This window comes from Globicephala melas, chromosome 4 (genome assembly GCF_963455315.2).
Source record: "Globicephala melas chromosome 4, mGloMel1.2, whole genome shotgun sequence".
Lineage (NCBI taxonomy): Eukaryota > Metazoa > Chordata > Mammalia > Artiodactyla > Delphinidae > Globicephala > Globicephala melas.
In genome coordinates this window covers 118887216-118909032 of record NC_083317.1, presented here as the reverse complement: position 1 = coordinate 118909032, position 21817 = coordinate 118887216, and the positions used below count along the sequence as shown (strand labels likewise).

General features: G+C 39.1%; 2 long non-coding RNA genes across 6 annotated transcripts in view; one reads left to right on the top strand and one right to left on the bottom strand.

Annotated features, from left to right (window-relative positions):
* Positions 1 to 21817, bottom strand: part of LOC132597273 (uncharacterized) — a 318142-nt gene that overhangs the window by 13027 nt on the left and 283298 nt on the right. For all 3 annotated transcript variants that reach the window (XR_009563801.1, XR_009563802.1, XR_009563800.1), the window contains one exon: positions 9754 to 9919. This is a non-coding gene — a long non-coding RNA (uncharacterized lncRNA). The remainder of the gene's footprint in view (positions 1 to 9753; positions 9920 to 21817) is intronic.
* The window catches only part of LOC132597272 (uncharacterized), a 399384-nt gene that overhangs the window by 355609 nt on the left and 21958 nt on the right, over positions 1 to 21817 (top strand). The gene's annotated exons all lie outside the window — the stretch shown is intronic.

Genomic DNA, 21817 nt, shown 5'->3' with positions numbered 1-21817 from the left:
TTATATCTTCTTCATGGATCCATCCTTTGATCATTATGTAGTGTCCTTCTTTGTCTCTTGTAATAGCCTTTATTTTAAAGTCTATTTTATCTGATATGAGAATTGCTACTCCAGCTTTCTTTTGATTTCCGTTTTCATGGAATATCTTTTTCCATCCCCTCACTTTCAGTCTGTATGTGTCCCTAGGTCTGAAGTGGGTCTCTTGTAGACAGCAATATATGAGTCTTGTTTTTGTATCCATTCAGCCAGTCTGTGTCTTTTCATGGGAGCTTTTAATCCATTTACATTTAAGGTAATTATCGATATGTATGTTTGTATTGCCATTTTCTTAATTGTTTTGGGTTTGTTATTGTAGGTCTTTTCCTTCTCTTGTGTTTCTTGCCTAGAGAAGTTCCTTTAGCATTTGTTGTAAAGCTGGTTTGGTGGTGCTGAACTCTCTTCTCAGCTTTTGCTTGTGTGTAAAGATTTTAATTTCTCCATCAAATCTGAATGAGATCCTTGCTGGGTAGAGTAATCTTGGTTGTAGGTTTTTCTCCTTCTTCACTTTAAATATGTCATGCCACTCCCTTCTGGCTTGCAGAGTTTCTGCTGAAAGATCAGCTGTTAAACTTACAGGGATTCCCTTGTGTGTTATTTGTTGTTTTTGCCTTGCTGCTTTTAATATGTTTTCTTTGTATTTAATTTTTGATAGTTTGATTAATATGTGTCTTGGCGTGTTTCTCCTTGGATTTATCCTGTATGGAACTTTCTCTGCTTCCTGGACTTGATTAACTATTTCCTTCCCATATTAGGGAATTTTTCAACTATAATCTCTTCAAATATTTTCTCAGTTCCTTTCTTTTTCTCTTCTTCTCTGGGACCCCTATAATTCGAATGTTGGTGTGTTTAAGGTTGTCTCAGAAGTCTCTGAGACTGTCCTCAGTTCTTTTCATTCTTTTTTCTTTATTCTGCTCTGCAGTAGTTATTTTCACTATTTTATCTTCCAGGTCACTTATCCGTTCTTCTGCCTCAGTTATTCTGCTATTGATCCCATCTAGAGTATTTTTAATTTCATTTATTGTGTTGTTCATCATTTGTTTCATCTTTAGTTTTTCTAGTTCCTTGTTAAATGTTTCTTGCATTTTGTCCATTCTATTTCCAAGATTTTGGATCATCTTTACTATCATTATTCTGAATTCTTTTTCAGGTAGACTACCTATTTCCTCTTCATGTGTTAGGTCTAGTGGTTTTTATCTTGCTCCTTCATTTGCTGTGTTGTTCTGTCTTCTCATTTTGCTTATCTTACTGTGTTTGGGGTCTCCTTTTCGCAGGCTGCAGGTTCGTAGTTCCCGTTGTGTTTGGTGTCTGTCCCCAGTGGCTAATGTTGGTTCAGTGGGTTGTGTAGGCTTCCTGGTGGAGGGGACTAGTGCCTGTGTTCTGGTGGATGAGACTGGATCTTGTCTTTCTGGTGGGCAGGTCCACGTCTGGTGGTGTGTTTTGGGTTGTCTGTGGACTTATTATGATTTTAGGCAGCCTCTCTGCTAATGGGTGGGGTTGTGTTCCTGTCTTGCTTGTTGTTTGGCATAGGGTATCCAGCACTGTAGCTTGCTGGTTGTTGAGTGAAGCTGGGTCTTGGTGTTGAGATGGAGATCTCTGGGAGATTTTCGCCATTTGATATTATGTGGAGCTGGGAGGTCTCTTGTGGACCAGTGTCCTGAAGTTGGCTCTCCCACCTCAGAGGCACAGCACTGACTACTGGCTGGAGCACCAAGAGCCTTTCATCCACACGGCTCAGAATAAAAGGGAGAACAGATAGAAAGAAAGAAAGGGTATAAAATAAAATAAAGTAAGATAAAATAAAATAAGGTTATTAAAATAAAAAATAAGAAAAAAATTTTTTTAAGTAAAAACAACAACAAAAAAATGGATGGATAGAACCCTAGGACAAATGGTAAAAGTAAAGCTATACAGACAAAATCTCACACAGAAGCATACACATACACACTCACAAAAAGAGAACAAGGGGAAAAAATAATATATCTTGCTTCCAAACTCCACCTCCTCAATTTGGGATGATTCATTGTCTATTCAGGTATTCCACAGATGCAGGGTACATCAAGTTGATTGTGGAGATTTAATCCACTGCTCCTGAGGCTGCTGGGAGGGATTTCCCTTTCGCTTCTTTGTTCCCACAGCTCCCAAGGTTCAGCTTTGGATTTGGACCGGCCTCTGCTTGTAGGTCACCTGAGGGCATCTGTTCTTTGCTCAGACAGGACAGGGTTAAAGGAGCAGCTGAATCGGGGGCTCTGGCTCACTCAGGCTGGGGGAAGGGAGGGGTGCGGATGCGGGGTGAGCCTGCAGCGACAGAGACCAGCGTGATGTTGCAGCAGCCTGAGGCGCACTGTGCGTTCTCCCGAGGAAGTTGTCCCTGGATCATGGGACCCTGGCACTGGCAGGCTGCACAGGCTCCTGGGAGGGGTGTGTGGATAGTGAGCTGTGCTCGTACACAGGGTTCTTGGTGGCGGCAGCAGCCTTAGCATCTCATGCCCGTCTCTGTGGTCCATGCAGATAGCCGTGGCTCGCGCCCGTCTCTGGAGCTCCTTTAAGCAGCCCTCATAATTCCCTCTCCTCACGCACCAGGAAACAAGAAACTTTTTCTTGCCTCTTTAACACGTCCAGACTTTTTCCCGGACTCCCTCCCTGCTAGCCGTGGTGCACTAACCCCCTGCAGGCTGTGTTCACGCCGCCAACCCCAGTCCTCTCCCTGCGCAACCGAAGCCCAAGCCTCAGCTCCCAGCCCCGCCCGCCCCGGCGGTTGAGCAGACAAGCCTCTCTCGGGCTGGTGAGTGCTGGTTGGCACCAATCCTCTGTGCGGGAATCTCTCCGCTTTGCCCTCCGCACCCCTGTGGCTGTGCTCTCCTCCGCGGTTCTGAAGCTTCCCCCCTGCACCACCCGCATTCTCTGCCCGTGAAGGGACTTCCCTGTGTATGGAAACCTTTCCTCCTTCACAGCTCCCTCCCACTGGTGCAGGTCCCGTCCCTATTCTTTTGTCTCTGTTTTTTCTTTTTTCTTTTGCCCTACCCAGGTACGTAGGGAGTTTATTGCCTTTTGAGAGGTCTGAGGTCTTCTGCCAGCTTTCAGTGGGTGTTCTCCACATGTAGATGTATTTCTGATGTATCTGTGGGGTGTAAGGTGATCTCTGCGTCTTACTCTTCTGCCATCTTCCCAAAACCCTCTGACTTCACTTATTATGATAATTTCTAGGTCCATCAATTTTGTTGCAAATGGCATTATTTCATTCTTTATGACTGAGCAATATTCCATTGTATATTTGTACCACATCTTCTTTATCCATTCATCTGTCAATGGACATTTAAGTTGCTTCCATGTCTTGGCTAATTGTAAATAGTGCTGCAGTGAACATTGGGGTGTATGTATGTTTTAGAATTATGGTATTCTCTGGATATATGCCCACGAGTGGGATTGCTGGATCATATGGTAGATCTATTTTTAGTTTTTTAAGGAACCTCCATACTGTTCTCCATAGTGGCTGTACCAATTTACATTCCCACCAACAGTGTAGGAGGGTTCCCTTTTCTCCTAACCCTGCCCAGGATTTATTGTTTGTAGACTTTTTGATGATGGCTATTCTGACCAGTGTGAGGTAATACCTCATTATAGTTTTGATTTGCATTTCTCTAATAATTCATGATGTTGATCACCTTTTCATGTGCCTTTTGGCCTTCTGTATGTCTTCCATGGAGAAATGGCTATGTAGGTCTTCTTCCCATTTTTTGATTGCGTTGTGGTTTTTTTGATATTTAGCTGTGTAAGCTGTTTGTATATTTTGGAGAGTACTCCCTTGTTGGTCCCTTCATTTGGAAATATTTTCTCCCATTCTGTGGGTTGTCTTTTCATTTTGTTTATGTTTAAATTCTGTGAAGGACTTCCCTGGTGGCACAGTTGTTAAGAATCTGCCTGCCAGTGCAGGGGACATGGGTTCGATCCCTGGTCCGGGAAGATTTCACATGCCGCAGAGCAAATAAGCCCATGCACCACAACTACTGAGCCTGTGCTCTAGAGCCCATGAGCCACAACTACTGAGCCTGCGTGTCACAGCTACTGAAACCTGTGTGCCTAGAGCCTGTGCTCCAAAACAAGAGAAGCCACTGCAGTGAGAAGCCCATGCACTAACAAAGAGTAGCCCCCACTCGCTGTAGCAACGAAGACCCAACGCAGCCAATAAATAAATGTTCCTTTAAAAAAAAAAAAAAAGCTGTGCAAAAGCTTTTAAATGTACTCAGGTCCCATCTGGGTTTTTTTTGGTTTTGGGTTTTTTTTTTTCTGGCTTTGCTTTCTTCATGAGCCTTTATTGGGTGTTCTGTGGGCAAGGAAGAGGTACAGCCTCATAGAAATGAGGAGAGGGTGTGTCTCAGGATGAATGAATTGCTGTACTTTGTGATCCTCTTGGAATAAGTCACATCTTTACGTAGCTGCTGGGGGCTCCTCTCTGGGTCTCTACGGGTTGATTTGTCTTCCCACTTCAAGGAATCCTCTTGGCCTTGGCTGCCCAGAGGAGCCTGGGCCAGGTGGGACTCCAACTGCAGAGATGGGGCGAATGGGCCTGGGGCTGGAGGAAGATTTGGGAGCCAGAGGCCGCTTGGGGGTGGGGGGCCGGGGGAAAGAGATCGAATAGAAGCTTTGGCCCTTCTGATTCTTGCTGGAGATGTCCAGCACCTTCCCCTACACAGGCCATGCCTCACTCTTCCTTGGGGCCCTCCGGGGCTAGTATAGGGCAGTGCTGTAGAATGGATTCCCTGTGTCTCTATTCCGGCAGCGGCAGCAGCCCCAGACGCAGGTGCCTAGAGCGAAAGCGGCCATGGCCACGCCCCCAGTCACCAGCAGTGCGAAGAAGAGCCCTGGGGAGGCAGTGGTGGGTTTTCCCATTTGTTTTTTGTTTTGTTTTTATTTTCATTACTCTAGCAGGTGGATTCAAAATGATGTTGCTGCGATTTATGTTAAACACAGTTCTGCCTATGTTTTCCTCTAAGAGTTTTATAGTATCTGGTCTTACTTTTAAATCTTTCATCCATTTTTGAGTTTATTTTGTGCATGGTGTTAGAGAATGTTCTAATTTCATTCTCATACATGTAGCTGTCCAGTTTTCCCAGCACCAATTATTAAAGAGACTGTCTATTCTCCATTGTATATGTAGAACAAAAAAATCCAAGATTTTTTTGTTCTACATCTGCAAAAAGTGCCATTGGTAATTTGATAGGGATTGCATTGAATCTGTAGATTGCCTTGGGTAGTATAATCGTTTTACAACATTGATTCTTTCAATCCATTTGTGTCATCTTCAATTTCTTTCATCAGCATCTTGTAGTTTTCAGAGTACAGTTCTTCTGCCTCCTTAGGTAGGTTTATTCCTAGGTATTTTACTCTTTTTGATGAGATAGTAAATGGGATTGTTTCTTTAATTTCTCTTTCTGATTTTCTGGTGTTAGTGTATGGAAATGCAAGAGATTTCTGTGTATTAATTTTGTATCCTGCAAATTTACCAGATTTATTGATGAGCTCTAGTAGTTTTTTGTAGCGTGTTTAGGATTTTCTGTGTATAATATGTCACCTGCAAAAAGTGACAGTTTTACTTCTTCTTTTCCAATTGGATCCCTTTTATTTCTTCTCTGATTGCTGTGTCTAGAACTTAAAACTATGCTAAATAAAAGTGGTGGGAGTGGACATTCTTTTCTTGTTTCTGATCTTAGAGGAAATGCTTTCAGCTTTTCACCATTGAGTATGATGTTAGCTGAAGGGTTGTCATATATGGCCTTAATTTGTTGAGGTGAACTCCCCCTATGCCCACTTTCTGGATAGTTTTTATCATAAATGGGTGTTGAATTTTTTCAAAAGCTTTTTCTGCATCTACTGAGATGATCATATGGTTTTTATTCTTCAATTTGTTAATGTGGTGTATCACACTGATTGATTTGTGGATATTGAAAAATCCTTGCATCCCTGGGATAAATCCCACTTGATCATGGTATATGATCCTGTTAATGTATTGTTGAATTTGGTTTGCTATTATTTTGTTGAAGATTTTTACATCTGTGTTCATTAGTGATATTAGACAGTACTTTTCTTTTTTTGTGGTATCTTTATCTGGTTTTGGTATCAGGGTAATAGTAGCCTCATAGAGTGAGTTTGAGAGTGCTCCTTCCTCTGCAATTTTTTGGAAATAGTTTCAGAAGGTTAGGTATTAACTCTTCTCTAAATGTTTGATAGAATTCGCCTGTGAAGCCCTCTGGTCCCTGACTTTTGTTTGTTGGGAGTTTTTTAATCACAGATTCATTTTCAATACTTGTGACTGGTCTGTTCATATTTTCTATTTCTTCCTGCTTCAGTCTTGGGAGATTGTACCTTGCTAAGAATTTGTCCATTTCTTCTAGGTTGTCCATTTTATTGGCATATAGTTGCCTGTAATAGTCTCTTATGGTCCGATGTATTTCTATGATGTCAGATGTAACTTCTACTTTCTCATTTCTATTTTTATTGATATGAAACCTCTCCCTTTTTTTCTTAAAGAGTCTGGCTACAGGTTTATCAATTTTGTTTATTTTTTTAAAGAACCAGCTGTTAGTTTCATTGATCTTTTCTAGTGTTTTCTTCATCTCTGTTTCATTTATTTCTGCTCTGATCTTTGTGATTTCTTTCCTTCTGCTAACTCTGGGTTTTTCTTGTTCTTTTTCTAGTTGCTTTAAGTGTAAGGTTAGGTTGTTTGTCTGTGATTTTTCTTGTTTCCTGAGGTAACTATAAACTTAACTCTTAGAACTGCTTTTGCTGCATCCCATAGGTTTTGGATCATTGTGTATTTGTTTTCATTTGTCTCTAGGTATTTTTTAATTATCTCTTTGATTTCTTCAGTGATCCATTGGTTGTTTAGTAGCATATTGTTTAGCCTGTTAACTGCATGTTTGCATTTTTTACAGTTTTTTTTTCTTGTAGTTGATTTCTAATCTCAAGCATTGTGTTTGTTTGGAAAACATGCTTGATATGATTTCAATTTTCTTAAATTTACCAAGTCTTCCTTTGTGGCCCAGTATGTGATCTATCTTGGAGAATATTCCATGTGCACTTGAATATGTATTCTGCTGCTTTTGGATGGAATGCTCTATAAATACCAATTAAGTCCATCTGATAATGTAGCATTTAAGGCCTGTGTTTCCTTATTGATTTTCTGTCTAGGTGATCTGTCCATTGATGTAAGTGGGGTGTTAAAGTCCCTCACTATTATTGCGTTACTGTCAATTTTTCCTTTTATGGCTGTAAGCATTTGCCTTATATATTGAAGTGTTCCTGTATTGGGTGCATATATATATTTACAATTGTTTTATTTTCTTCTTGGATTGATCCATTGATCATTATGTAGTGTCCTTCTTTGTCTCTTGTACAGTCCTTATTTTAAAGTCTATTTTGTCTGATATGAGTATTGCTACTCCAGCTTTCTTTTGATTTCCATTTGCATAGAATACGTTTTTCCATCCCCTCACTTTCAGTCTGTATGTGTCCCTAGGTCTGAAGTGGGTCTCTTGTAGACAGAATATATATGGGTCTTGTTTTTGTATCCATTCAGCCAGTCTGTGTCTTCTGGTTGGAGCATTTAATCCATTTACATTTAAAGTAATTACTGATATGTATGTTTGTATTGCCATTTTGTTAATTGTTTTGGATTTGTTTTTGCAGGTCTTTTTTCTTCCCTTCCTGTTTTGTTCTCTTCTCTTGTGATTTGATGACTATCTTTATTGTTGTGTTTGCGTTCCTTTTTCTTTTTTGTGTGTATATCTATTGTATGTTTTTGGCTTGCCTTTACAATGAGGACTTGATGTGACAGACTATATATGTACAAGATTGTTTTAAGTTGCTGGCCTCCTAATTTCAAATGCATTTCCAATATTCTGCATTTGTTCTCTCTTCTTCTCATGATTGCTGGTTTTGATGTCATATTTATGTGTGGATAATTTCCTACCTTTACTGTATGTTTGCCTTTACTGGTGGGCTTTCCCATTTTTAATTTTCTTGTTTCTAGTTGTGGCCTTTTCTTTTCCAAATAGAGAATTTCCTTTAGAATTTGTTGTAACACTGATTTAGTGGTGCTGAATTCTCTTAGCTTTTGCTTGTCTGTAAAGTGTTTGATTTCTCCATTGAATCTGAATGAGAGCCTTACTGGGTATAGTATTCTTGGTTGTAGGTTTTTTTCTTTCATCACTTTTAATATATTATGCCACTCCCTTTGGCCTGTAGAGTTTCTGCTGACAAACTGGCTGATAACCTTATGGGGATTCCCTTATATGTTATTTTTTGCTTTTAATATTTTGTCTTTGGTTTTTGTTAATTCCATTAGTATGTGTCTCAGTGTGTTCCTCCAGGTTTATCCTGTATGGGACTCTCTGCACTTCCTGGACTTGGGTGACTGTTTACTTTCCCATGTTAGGGAATTTTTCAGCTATTATCTCTTCAAATATTTTCTCAGATCCTTTCTCTCTCTCTTCTCCTTCTGGGACCCCTATAATGTGAATGTTGATGCATTTGACATTGTCCTAGAAGCCTCTTAAACTATCCTTATTTCTTTTCATTCTTTTTTCTGTTCCATGGCAGTGATTTCCACCACTCTGTTTTCCAGCTCACTTATTCATTCTTCTGCCTCATTTATTCTGCTATTAATTCCTTCTAGTGTATTTTTCATTTCAGTTACTGTATTGTTCGACTCTGTTTGTTCTTTATATCTTACAGCTTTTATTTCTTGTATTTTCTTGGTCTGTGCCTCCATTCTTTTTCTGAGATCATGGATCATCTTTACTATCATTTCTCTGAATTATTTTTTGGGTAGATTGCCTATCTCCACTTCACTTAGTTGTTCTCCTGGGGTTTTATCTTGTTCCTTTGTCTGGAACATATTCCTCTGCCATCTCATTTGTCTAACTAACTTTCTGTTTTTGTGGTCCCACAGCCTGCAGCACTGTAGTTCCTCTTGCTTCTGGTGTCTGCCTCCTAGTGAGTGAGGCTGGTCTAAGAGCCTTGTGCATGCTTCTTGGTGGGAGGGACTAGTGCCTACGCACTGTTGGTTGGAGCTGGGTCTTGTCCCTCTGGTGGGCAGGGCCATGTCAAGGGGTGTGTTTAGAGGTGGCTGTGAAGTCAGGAAGACTTTTGGCAGCCTGTCTGCTGATGGGTGGGGCTTGTGTTCCCACCCTGTTGGTTGATTTGCCTGAAGCATCCCAGCATTGGAACCTAAGGGCTGTTGGGTGGGGCCAGGTCTTGGCATCAAAATGGCAGCCTCCAGGACAGCTCACACCAGTGAATACTCCCCCAGTACCTCCACCACCAGTGTCATTGTCCCTGTAGAGAGCCAAAGCTGCCCCCAACACCAGGAGACCCTCCAAGAAAAGCAGGTAGGTCTGGCACAGGCTCCTATGAAGTCACTGCTTTTTCCCCTGGCCCCCAGTGCCCACAAGACCCTGCATGCACCCTTCAAGAATAGGGATCCATTTCCCCCCATCCCATGGAGCTCCTGCAACCAAGCCTTTCTGGGCTTCAAAGCCAGATGCTCTGGGGGCTCCTCCTCTTGATACCAGACCCCCAGGCTGGAAAGCCTGATGTGGGGCTCAGAGGTCTCACTCCTGTGGGAGAACCTCTGATATATAATTATTTTCCAGTTTGTGGGTCACCCACCTAGAGGGTATGGGACTTGGTTATATTGCGAATGCACCCCCCACCCACCTTTTCACTGTGGCTTCTTCTTTGTCTTTGGAAGTAAAATATCTTTTTTGGTAGGTTCCAGTCCTTTTTGTCAATGGTTGTTGAGCAGTTAGTTAGTTGTGATTTTGGTGATTTCATGAGAGGAGGTGAGCTCAGGTCCTTCTTCTCTGCCATCTTGTCCTGGAATCTTGAATGCATTTTTATAAATCAATGTAAATTATCTGGCAATGATCTTTTTGTTTATGTTATCAAATCCCCTGTTTTCTCCAGTTAGAGAAAATGTCTTTCATACTCTGAAAATATGAGTTTGCTAAAAGTCTTAAATGGGCAAATCCATTTATGGAGTCAAACTCAAAAAGTGAGTTAGGGGGATGCACCACAATTAGAGCAAAATTGCATGTACTCTTTTTAAACAAATCTCAGTATGGGTTTTTTTCAGTTTAAAAACATCTGTGACAAAGAGGAAGTTTGCTTTAAACAAAAAAAACCTGGCAAATCTTTCCATATTTGAAGGACCTAAATTTTCTTTATCATTTGAAGAAAGATTACTATTACTCATTTGTGAGGAATATATGAAGTATTAAGGAAATAGTTATTGGGTATCTCTTAAATGGAAATCAAATAATTTAGTAGGAGGAGGACAGAGGCATTATGAGATGGTGAGGGAAGAAGGAAAAAAATCCCAAATCCATTCCTGGCCCTGCCTTAATTTCTCCTGAGTCCCCACCAAGTGTATCCCCAAACTCATCCAACTTGCTTCCAGTACAACACCTGCCTACTAGGGAACACTTTACTTTCATCTATAAAAAGAGTAAGGAAATGCCTAATTCTTCTACTTTAGCATTACTACAGGTAGTTCAGAAATTCAAAATTAATACATAAGGTAAATAAAGGTGAAAAAACAGAGAACATGTTAACTTGTAAAATGGAAAGCTCAGTGTTGGCACGTAAAAAGCAATCAGTAATTGTTAAAATGGGTGGTGTGAAAAGATACCACCCAAATGTTTAATCTGTATGTCTGCATTAGTGAATTGCACCATTCTCCACCTTGATGCTCAAGACATAAATGGCGGCGGGGGGCATCCTAGATTCTATTCTCTCCCTCATTTTCTATTACTGAATTACTTTCACCTACACACTGCTCATCAGTTAGTTAGTTAGGCACTGTTTAAGTCTTTCTGAAACTATCCTTTCTTCTCCATTTCCACTGTTATTCTCTGTGTGTGCATATGTGTATACGAATGTTTCAAGCTCCCATCATGTCCTATCTAACCTAAAGCATTAGCTTGCTTCCAGTCTCATTTTCCTCATCCTACTCACTCCTCTTGCTGGTATATTGCCAGAGTGAACTTTCTCAAGGGCAATTCTGATCTGGTTACTCTCACACTGAAATTCTTCAGGAGTCCCTTTACAGCTTTAAGGTTAAAGTAAACAAATTTTTAACCTGCCTTCAAGACCCTTCGCAATGTTTGTTTGTCCTTTCTAGCTCTCCAGCATTTCCCAATTCACTACTCATTTATAAATATTTATATTGGGGGAGTTTTAATAGAAGCCTGTGCAGAGTATGGGAAGAGTACACAGAAGGTGGTCAGGAGGTTTCATAGAGGAAGTTCCCAGGGTTGAGGGGGGATTAGATGCTTCCCAAACAGGTGATGGGAAGGAACAGAAGATGCTTATGCATATGAGCAGGGATAGATGCACAGGGCTTGGTGAGACTAGGACATGGTTCAGTAGAGTGAGGTTTACAATACAATGTGTTGGTCATGGGAGGGGAAATCCCTGAAGTAAGGAAAGAGGTTCAAGGGTAAAATCCCAGAAATCTTTGTAACCCAAGGTAACGAATTTGAATTTTAAATATGGAGAGGTCATCAACATTCTACTAAAAGTACTGCAGGCTGGTTAAGAGGAGAGAGAGAAAAAGAACAAGAGTTAGCAAAGTCTTCTCTGAAAATAAGTCACTTTATGGTTGATCACAATTATATTAAGGTTGTTAATTTAAAAAATCATGACATTCAGACAATGGAATATTATTCAGTGCTAAAAAGAAATGATCTATCAAGCCATGCAAAGACATGGAGGAACCTTAAAGTCATAATTACTAAGTGAAAGAAGCCAATCTGAAAAGGCTACATACTGTATGATTCCAACTATATGACATTCTGAAAAGGCCAAACTACGGAGACAGTAAAAAGACCAGTGGTCTTTGGTGGGATGAGGGGAAGGAATGAACAGGTGAAGCACAGAGGATTTTTAGGGTAGTGAAAATTCTATGGTATTAAAATGATGGATACATGTCATTATATGTTTGTCCAAACCCATAGGATGTACACCAAGAGTGAACCCTAAGGTAAACTATGGGCTTTGGGTAATTAGGATGTGTTAATGTAGATCCATCAATTATAACTAATGTACCACTCTGGTGAGTGATATTGATAATGGGGGAGGCTATGCATGTGTGGGGACAGGAGGTATATGGGAAATCTCCATACCTACCTTTCAACATTTTTGTGAACCTAAAACTTCATTAAAAAATAATGTCTTTAAAAATAAGAGCACTACAAGAAATTATCACAGTTACCAAAGTGATGTTTCAAAAACATAAGTCAGATCACGTTGCTTCCTTATTTAAAAGCCTCCATGGCTTCTTAGGGCATTTGGAAGAAAATTGAGAATTCTAACCTTGCCTTCAGACGCCCTAAATGATCTGGCCCCAGACTTCCCGCTCCAACAGTGTGTCCTCCCCTCTCCACCATGCTCATTATGACATGTCAGTCACAGTGACATCTCTTCTGTTTCTCAGCGATGCCCACATCAGTCCTTCTGTAGGGACTCTGCACTTGTTCCTCCCCCACCCCACCCCAGAGTTCTCATTATCATGATTTTTGCATCCAGGCTCCTGTTTATCATTTGGATTTTCAGCTCAGTCGGCATCCCCTCATAATTATCTTAATTCTATGTGTGCTTATTCATTAGCTGTCTGTCTCTCACACTTGAATATAAATTCCTGTTGAAGAGAGACCTTTTCTGCTTTCTTTAGGACCCTAATGCTGGCACCCAGAGGACTTTCTGGCACATAGTACCTCCTCAACAAATACACGTTGAATAAGTGAAAGAGAAGCTGAGGTGCCTCTTTTACAAAAGAAAACAAAAATTGATATCAAAATATGTGTTACCTTATGTTTTCTATGTATTTATACACAATATTATATTTATATGCATATATTTGTGGTGTCCTTCTTTGTAATGAACACAAAAATGGAAAAATAAACAGAGCAGCTACCAAATAAGTAAAATGTGAAAAACCCTCAAAAGGAAACAAATGAGAAAGATATAGGTGGCCCCACATGTGACATATTTAACCTGTGTAGTTTGCCTCTTTTTTCCCTGCAAACCAAACAGTCCTAAGGAGAATAAAATGAGGAGCCGGAAGAGCTCATCCTTGATCCCATCTGGAGAGCTAGTACAAAGACAGACTTAGAAGAAAGGGGACGAAAACATGCTGGGGTCACAGAAGGAAACTGAGTTGAAAGGAGGGAAAAAATCTGCATTCCAAGTCATTTGGAACAGAAAAGGAAGGGAGACATTATCAGAAGACAGTGTTCACCAGAGGCACAGTCTGAAAAAGAAATCGACATCTGTGAAAGTCTGGTGTGCCCCAGATCTGAGGGGGCAGATGAAGATTGTTTATGTAGTACAAGAAGGTGTTGGAAGAAGGAAGGAACAAGCTCACATGGAAACATATGCTCTCCGAAGCTACTTGAAAAATAAAACATGCAGCGGAGAGAGAAACATCTGTGTTGCACACAGGCAGACCACCAGTAGTGAAGCAGGCTTGAGGTAGAAGCGAAAGGCGTACACAAACAAGACCGGACGTTATGTCTTGTCAAAATGACATGTAAAGGCTCTGGGTCTGCATATCATTCTCTGGTGAGTTAATGGGAACTCAGCCATCTGGGGAAATCAAGGATGAGTAAACTAGCTGCCTTGGTGTGTTTTCACAGTTTTGCAGAAATGACAAAGCATGCACAAGTTTTTCCAGGCTACTTTTTTTCCTACTTGGGGAGGGGGGGCAGTGGTGGAAACCTTTAGAGTACAGTGTATTTTTTTCTTTGAGAAACATTAGAGCTTTTATTCCAAATCTACTGCAGCAATAGAAGCAGCTGGATTTCTCATCCTTTGACCATAGATTTTCAGCACATAATAGCCTTAGAAGGCACTACTTCAATCAATGAATGTAGGAATTTTTGTAAAACATTAAACAGATATATTTAAGAACATTAAGAATTTTGAAATATGCAATATTCATCTTAATTGCTAAAACTGGTTATAATATTTAATAATTTGCTAAAGTATAAAAATAAATTTATATATACTCTTTATACTATTTTATTGGTAAAATGAAAAATTAAAAATCAGAAATCAAGACAATGTAGGTTACATAGAACTTAAACTAGAATTTTACCATGTTATAATTTATTATAATACAGATACCTGTCTACGTGTAAGTTTATATAAAACATGTAGCCATATTCATTTTTACATGGATATAAACATAGCATGAGTTTATATACAGAATCAATTTTTAATTATAAATACCAACTCATTTCTAAAAGGTAAGGTCGCAGATGAATGATGATGCCAAAAGTAACAGAGGCAAATAAAATAAAACTTCAAGCCTGTGGCATCTGATATCCACCATGGGATTTCTGAAACTATTTAGAAAATTTATATAAAATATGTAGAAAACACAAATAACTAAGGAAAGAAAACTATTAAAATTATAGAAACATATTTTGCAGTATCTTAATAAGAATGTCAAAGACCTAAGCATACACAACAATCAGAAAAGAGTAAGTGTGGGGTAAACATACATAGAAACTGTAGAGTAACTTTAGCGTAAATGTGGGATAAGTGTAGACTAAGTGTGGTTGCAAAAATGAAACCGAAAAAAAAAAATTAGTCTATAGTGTAGAGATAAGCCAGGTCCAGTCGAATCACAATGTTAACTCAGTGATGTTTGGCTTTTGTGAAATCTTGGAAGCCTTTGTGCCCCTCTCCCTAAGCAAGTGCCCACCACCCAGTCACAACGAGGCTGTTCTGCATGTAATTCACATAACTTTTCCTTCTCTTCATTCTGCCACAGTAATACCACCACTGTGTACTACACCAGCGTTCCTTGACTTCTGCTATGGAGGGAACTTTCACCTAACATTTATTGAGAATTCACTAAGTGCTCACTATTCATTGTATTATCTTATTTAATTCTTATAACAACCCTGTACAGTTTTATTATTCCTATTTTTAAAGACATGGAACTAACACTCAAATATAGAAATTATATAAAATGCTGAATTAAGATAAAGATGTTACTCTGAAAACTAAGTCATTTCTCGTAAACCATATTACCTCTCAAATAATTAATGACTGGGTTATTACTAATCTGATAATAGCATTATGCCATGACTCTAAATTATCACTGTCAATTGTCAGCCATTATAAAGGGAGAGAGATTTTTTCATCCCTCTGATTATTCAAATGATACATGGTTATTATATAAATTTCTAACATATAGAATAATATGAAGATAAACAATAATGTCACTTTAACCAAATCACCTGGAGGGGAAAACCATTATTAACATTTTGGATTAATACCTTTTAGCTTTGTGTGTCTGTTCTCCCAATTATATCTACACAAAAAACTGACACATTTGAAAAATTCCATGCAGCATGATAGCCCTTTGAGAAAGATCACTTTGATCAGATCTTTCCTAAAGTCCCAATGGCTGAGTCCATTTGATGGTGAGCCTTTCATCAGCCAAACACCAAATTCTAATGCTCAAATCAAGGAAAATTGAAGAATGACTTCAATGCACTCACTCTCTTACAAAAATGACAAAAATACTGACACAACAACTAAAAGTAACCATTTCTAGAACTCTAGAAATAAACCAAAGCTAAAAGCTGTATTGCAAGTCTTGAAATTCCATGTGCTGCCCTGGTATCTTTGAGCCTGATAGGGCCCCAGAGGCCCAGCCAGGACTTCCTCTGCCCTTGACAGATATGCCTTTCACTACCCCAGTCAGGAAGGCTCCCTGCCCAGGTAGTTTCCCCATCAGCTGTGCAAGCTGCATTCTACCTGTCCCTCAGTCTAACTGGTTTCACCACTATGCCAGCCAGCAAAATTATTCAAACAAGTCCCATCCTCCTGAGACAAAAAAGGACACCCCACACCCCTGTTACTACAAAGCCTATCTCCCACAGCCTTTTCTGCCTCACTGTATTTCCAAGTGCAACCTCTGTGTGGCCTTGCATAGCATGTGATGTCCTCTTCCCACAGGCTGTGCATATATGTGACTAATAAACTACTGACAATCTCATCTGCCCAATGGTGGATGTCCTGTGTTCAGCCAGCTTATGCTATTTAGGTTATTGGAGCCCTCCTGCATCAGTGGAATGAATAGGAATGATCAGAACAGGAACAAAGTCATCTATGCAAGGGCAACTATTGAATGTCTCTAGAGAGTGGGATCTATTATATTTTAAGTTGGGGCTATTCCCATCTCTCTGCTCTCAATACTCCAATGTTGCAAAAGGCATGAAATGCTAACAGTCCTGCAGCCAGTGGACAGGACTGTACTTTTCTGGAGTTCTAAGAAACACCATCTCCAGAATACAGTCAATATAATGTTCAAACATTCAGCTCCATGGGAAATCTCTGTTACTGACATATTACACCTTTTTATTTTATTTTATTTAACTCAGATTTCAGCTTAGTCAAGTGGGGGAAAAGAGGAGTACTACCCTCAGGTCATTACTGAAACAATTCCAGTCTGGTAGGAACATTGCAGTTGTCTAAAGCTATTATTTCAATTGGGGAAAAGAAAAAAGAAAAAAAGCCTGGTCAGGAATTTAAAAGGAAATCTTGGAGAATAAAATGGCTACAGGAAAATTTGAAAAGCTCCAACATAGCTCTGGACATCTAAAAAACTGCAAAAGCATGCATACAGCCCAGGAAAGGCTTGGTTAAAAAGAAAGCTCTTTTAATTGCTGGTTGAACTTGAGGCCCTGAACAAGCAGTAAATGAAAGCTATGGTTGTCTTATAAATGACCTGAAGTTTGAAAACATGCTTTCTAACACAGATCTCCTTGGCAAAAGGGAGAAGATACACAGACAACATATTTAAGGATATTTTCTCATCAAAATTGGACTAGCTGACCTCTTATCCTGAATCAGAGGTGATTCATAGGAAAGCAGGTTTAAAATTTTATGTAAGAATTGTTTTAAATTAAATTTAAAATATTTAAAAACTTTTAATTTAAAAAAATCCAGGGAATTCAATGGTTACACAATGCAGGAAATACAAAATCTACAGAATTAGTCCAGGTAAGTCTCTGAACAATACATAACAATGAGAAAACAACAAGGACAACAAAATTCCAGCAACGACAGTGAAATCTGAGCAGTGGGGAGAGACTTGATACCAAAGTTGCTACAATATATTATCTAAAATGTCCAGTTTTCAACAAAAACTTATGAGATGAAAAAACAAAAAAGCAAAAAATGTGCCACATAAAGAGGCAAAAAAGAGCTAAAACATAATGTCCCTGAGGGGGCTCAGATTTTAGACTTAGTAGTACATAATGATGTTAAAAGATCTATTATAAATATGTTTAAAGAGCTAAAGGAAATCATATCTAAAGAAATAGAGAAATATGATAACGTCTCACCCAATTTTTTTAAAAACTTAAGACCCAAATATAAATAGTTCTGCAATTGAAAAGTATGATAACTGGAAAAAAAATTCATCAGAGGGACTCAAAAACAGAGTTCAGCTAACAGAAGAAAGAATCATCAAACTTCATACTTGAAGAGAGATTATCCAGTTTGAGGAGCAGATAAAAGGAATAAAAAAATGAACAGGGACTCAGAGACTTGAGAAACACCAACAAACACTCCAACATACACAGAACAGGAATTTCATGAACAGAAGAGAGAAAGAAAGAACAGAAAAGATATTTGAAGAAATATTGTTCAAGAATGTCCCAAATTTCATGAAAAATATTAATCTACTCATCCAAGAATCTCAATGAATTCCAGGTAAAATAAACTGAAAAATAATCACAACTAGACATATCATAGTCCAGTAGAGAAGAGTCAAAGATGAAGAGAAAATCTTGACAGCAACAAAACAAAAAGAAGTTATATACTAGCATTTCTTAAAAAGATTTAAAAGCTGACTTTTTTTTTCTTTTTTTTTTGCAGTATGTGGGCCTCTCACTGTTGTGGCCTCTCCCGTTGCGGAGCACAGGCTCTGGACACACAGGCTCAGCAGCCTTGGCTCACGGGCCCAGCCGCTCCGTGGCATGTGGGCTCTTCCTGGAGCAGGGCACGAACCCGTGTCCCCTGCATCAGCAGGCGGACTCCCAACCACTGCACCACCAGGGAAGCCCCTAAAAGCTGACTTTTATTAGAAACCATGGAGTCCAAAAAGCAGTGCAATCACATATTCAAAGTGTTGGAAAAAGAAGTCTGTAAACTTTTTTAAAAGTTCATGTATTGGGGGGCTCTGTTGTTAGGTGCATATGTTTACATTTGTTCTATTATAGCCTCCTAAGCTATAAAGATATAAATTCTATATATGGCAAAACTATCCTTCAAAAAATGAAGGATAAATTAAGACAACATTGCTAGGAAAAAAAAAAACTGAATCTGTGTGTAGCAATTCCACCCTACAATAATTACTAAAGAGAGTTCGTAAGGCTGAAATGAAAGGACACTAGACAGTAACTTGAATCCACATGAAGAGATAAAGAGCATCAGTAAACATATCTACATAAGTAAATATAAAAGAATAAATGTCTTTTTGTAATTCTTTTTTTCTACCATTTTATTCAAAGGCAAATGCATAAAGTAATAATTATAAACTTTGTTGATGAACTTGTAATGTATAAAATGTAATTTGTATGACAATTACAGAACAAAGGAAGAGAGAGAGAATGGCTCTCTATCAGAAGAAAGTATATATGTATGCTATTGAAATTAATTTGGTATCAATCAATCTAAACTGGAATAAGATATCAATTAAAATTCCCAGGACAACCACAAAACCAAAAAAATCCCTCAAAACTATAATTAAAAACAAGAAAATTAAAATGGTTTACTAAAAAAACATCTAACACAAAAGAAGACAGTAATAAGGGAATAGAGGAACAACAACAAAAAAGATGCTCAACATCACTAATCATCAGAGAAATGCAAATCAAAATCCCAATGAGATATCACCTCACACTTGTCAGAATGGCTATTATCAAAAGCAACACAAATAACAAATGGTGGCAAGGATGTGGAGAAAAAGGAACCTTTGTACACTGCAAAAGGGAATGTAAATTGGCACAGCCACTGTGGAAAACAGTATGGAGGTTTCTCAAAAAACTAAAAGGAGAACTACCATATGATGCAGCAATTCCACTCCTGGGTATATATATCCAAGAAAAAACAGAAACAGAACACTAATTTGAAAAGATATACGAGCCCCAGTGTTCATAGCAGCAATATTTATAATTGCCAAGTTATGGAAGCAACCTGTGTCCATAAACAGATGAAAGGATAAAGAAGATGTGATACACACACACACACAAAATGGAATACTACTCTGACATAAAAAAGAATGAAAATTTACCATTTACAACAACATGGATGGACTTGGAGGGTATTATGCTAAATGAAATAAGTCAGAGAAAGACAAATACCATATGATATAACTTATATGTGCAATCTAAAATATACAACAAATTAGTGAATATAATAAAAAAGAAGTAGACTCACAGATATAGAGAACTAATGTTTACCAGAGGGGAGAGGGAAGCGGGGAGGGACACTATAGGGGTAGGGGATTAAGAGGCAAAACTATTAGGTATAAAATAAAATAATCTACAAGGATATATTGCCCAACATGGGGAATATAGCCAATATTTTATAACTATAAATGGAGTATAATCTTTTAAAATTGTGAATCACTATATTGTACACCTTGTAACTTATATAATATTGTATATCAACTATACTTCAGTAAACAAAAAGACATAAAACATAGAAAACAGCAAAATAACAGATGTAAATCCTATTTTATTCATAATTACATTAAATGTAAATGGAGAAATTACTCCAATCAAAAGGCAGAGATTAAAAGATGGATTTTTTCAATTACCTACTTATTTACTCTTTACAAAAGACACGCTAGATTCAAAAACACAAGTATATTGAAAGAAAAAGGTGGGAAAATATAACAAAGACACTAAACCAAAGAAAGAGTAAGGGGCTATATTAATATAAGACAAAACAGACTTTCAGAACAAAATTGTGTCTAGAGAGAATATTTTATAATGATAAAATGGTCAATCCATTAGGTAGATAGAATAGGTATAAATATATGTACCTAGGATTGGAGACAATATGGTGGAGTAAAAGGACCTTGAGTCCACCTCCTCTTATGAGCACACCAAAATCACAGCTAACTGCTGAACAGCCATCGATAAAAAAGACTGGAATCTACCAAAAGAGATGCTATACTCTACATCCAAAGACATAAAGAAGAAACCACAAGATGATCAGAGGGGTGCATTCACAGTATAATCAAATCCCATTCCACCCAGATGGGCGACCCATAAACTGGAGAATAATTATATCATAGAGGTTCTCCCAAGGAGTGAGAGTCCTGAGCCCCATGTCAGGCTCCACAGCCTAGGGATCTGACATCAGGAGGAGGAGCCCCCAGAGCATTTGGCTTTGAAGGCCAGCAGGGCTTGAGTGCAGAAGCTCTACAGGACTGGGAGAAACAGAGACTCCACTCTTGGAAGACGCACACAAGGTCTCATGCACAGTGGAAACCAGAACAAAGGCAGTGACTCCATAGGAGCCTGTGCCAGACCTACTTGCTGGTCTTGGATGGTCTCCCAGGGAGTCAGGAGTGGCTGTGGCTCTTTCTGGGGTCATAAAATCTGGTGGCAGACATAGGGGAAACCTATACAAACTCTGGCTAGAGGCAGACATTTTGGGTCCTTGGCACCAAGACCTGGCCCCACCCAACAGCCTATAAGCACCAATGCTGGGATGCCTCAGGCCAAACAACTGATGCAGCAGGAACACAGTCCCACCCATCAGCAGACAGACCACCTAAAGACTTCCTGAGCTGACAGCCACCTCTAGACACCTCCCTACCCATCAGAGGGTCAAGACACAGCTCCACCCACCAGTGGGCAGGCACTGGCCCCTCCCACCAGGAAGCCTGCATAAGCCTCCAGACCAGTCTCACCCACCAGAGGGCAGACACCAAAAGCAAGAAAACTACAATCATGCAGCCTGCAGAACTGAGCCTGCAAACACAGGTCAGAACCTACCCTTTAACCAGCTGGTCCCTGGCCCTTGGGTGATGAGAGAGGAGTGTACTGCTGGGACACATCCCCTACAGAGGGCCACTTCTCCAAGGTCAAGAAAAGTAACTAAGTTACTACATACATAAACATACAAATAGAAATGTAAACAAAATGAGATGGGAAAGGAATATATTCCAGCCAAAGAAACAAAATAAAACCTCAGAACAATAAGTGAAGTGGAGATAGGCAATCTACGTGAGAAAGAGTTCAGAGTAATGATCACAAAGATGATCCAAGAACTTGGGAAAAAAATGCATGCACAGAGCAAGAAGTTAGAAGAAGTTTTTAGCAGAGACAGAAAATATAAAGAACAACCAAACAGTTGAAGAAAACAATAACTAAAATGAAAAATACACTAGAAGGAATTACTAGCAGAATTCCTGAAGCAGGAATGAAGCAGAAGAATGAATCAGTGAGCCAGAAGACAGAGTGGTAGAAATCACTGCCATGGAACAGAATAATTAAGAAAGAATGAAAAGAAATTAAGATAGTTTAAGAGACCTCTGAGGCAAACATACAGTAAAGGTAGGAAATCATCCACACACAAATATGATATCAAAACCAGTATTTGTGACAGGAGGAGAGTACAAATCCAGAATATTTGAAGTGCATTTGAAATTAAGAGATCAGTAACTTGAAAAAATCATGTA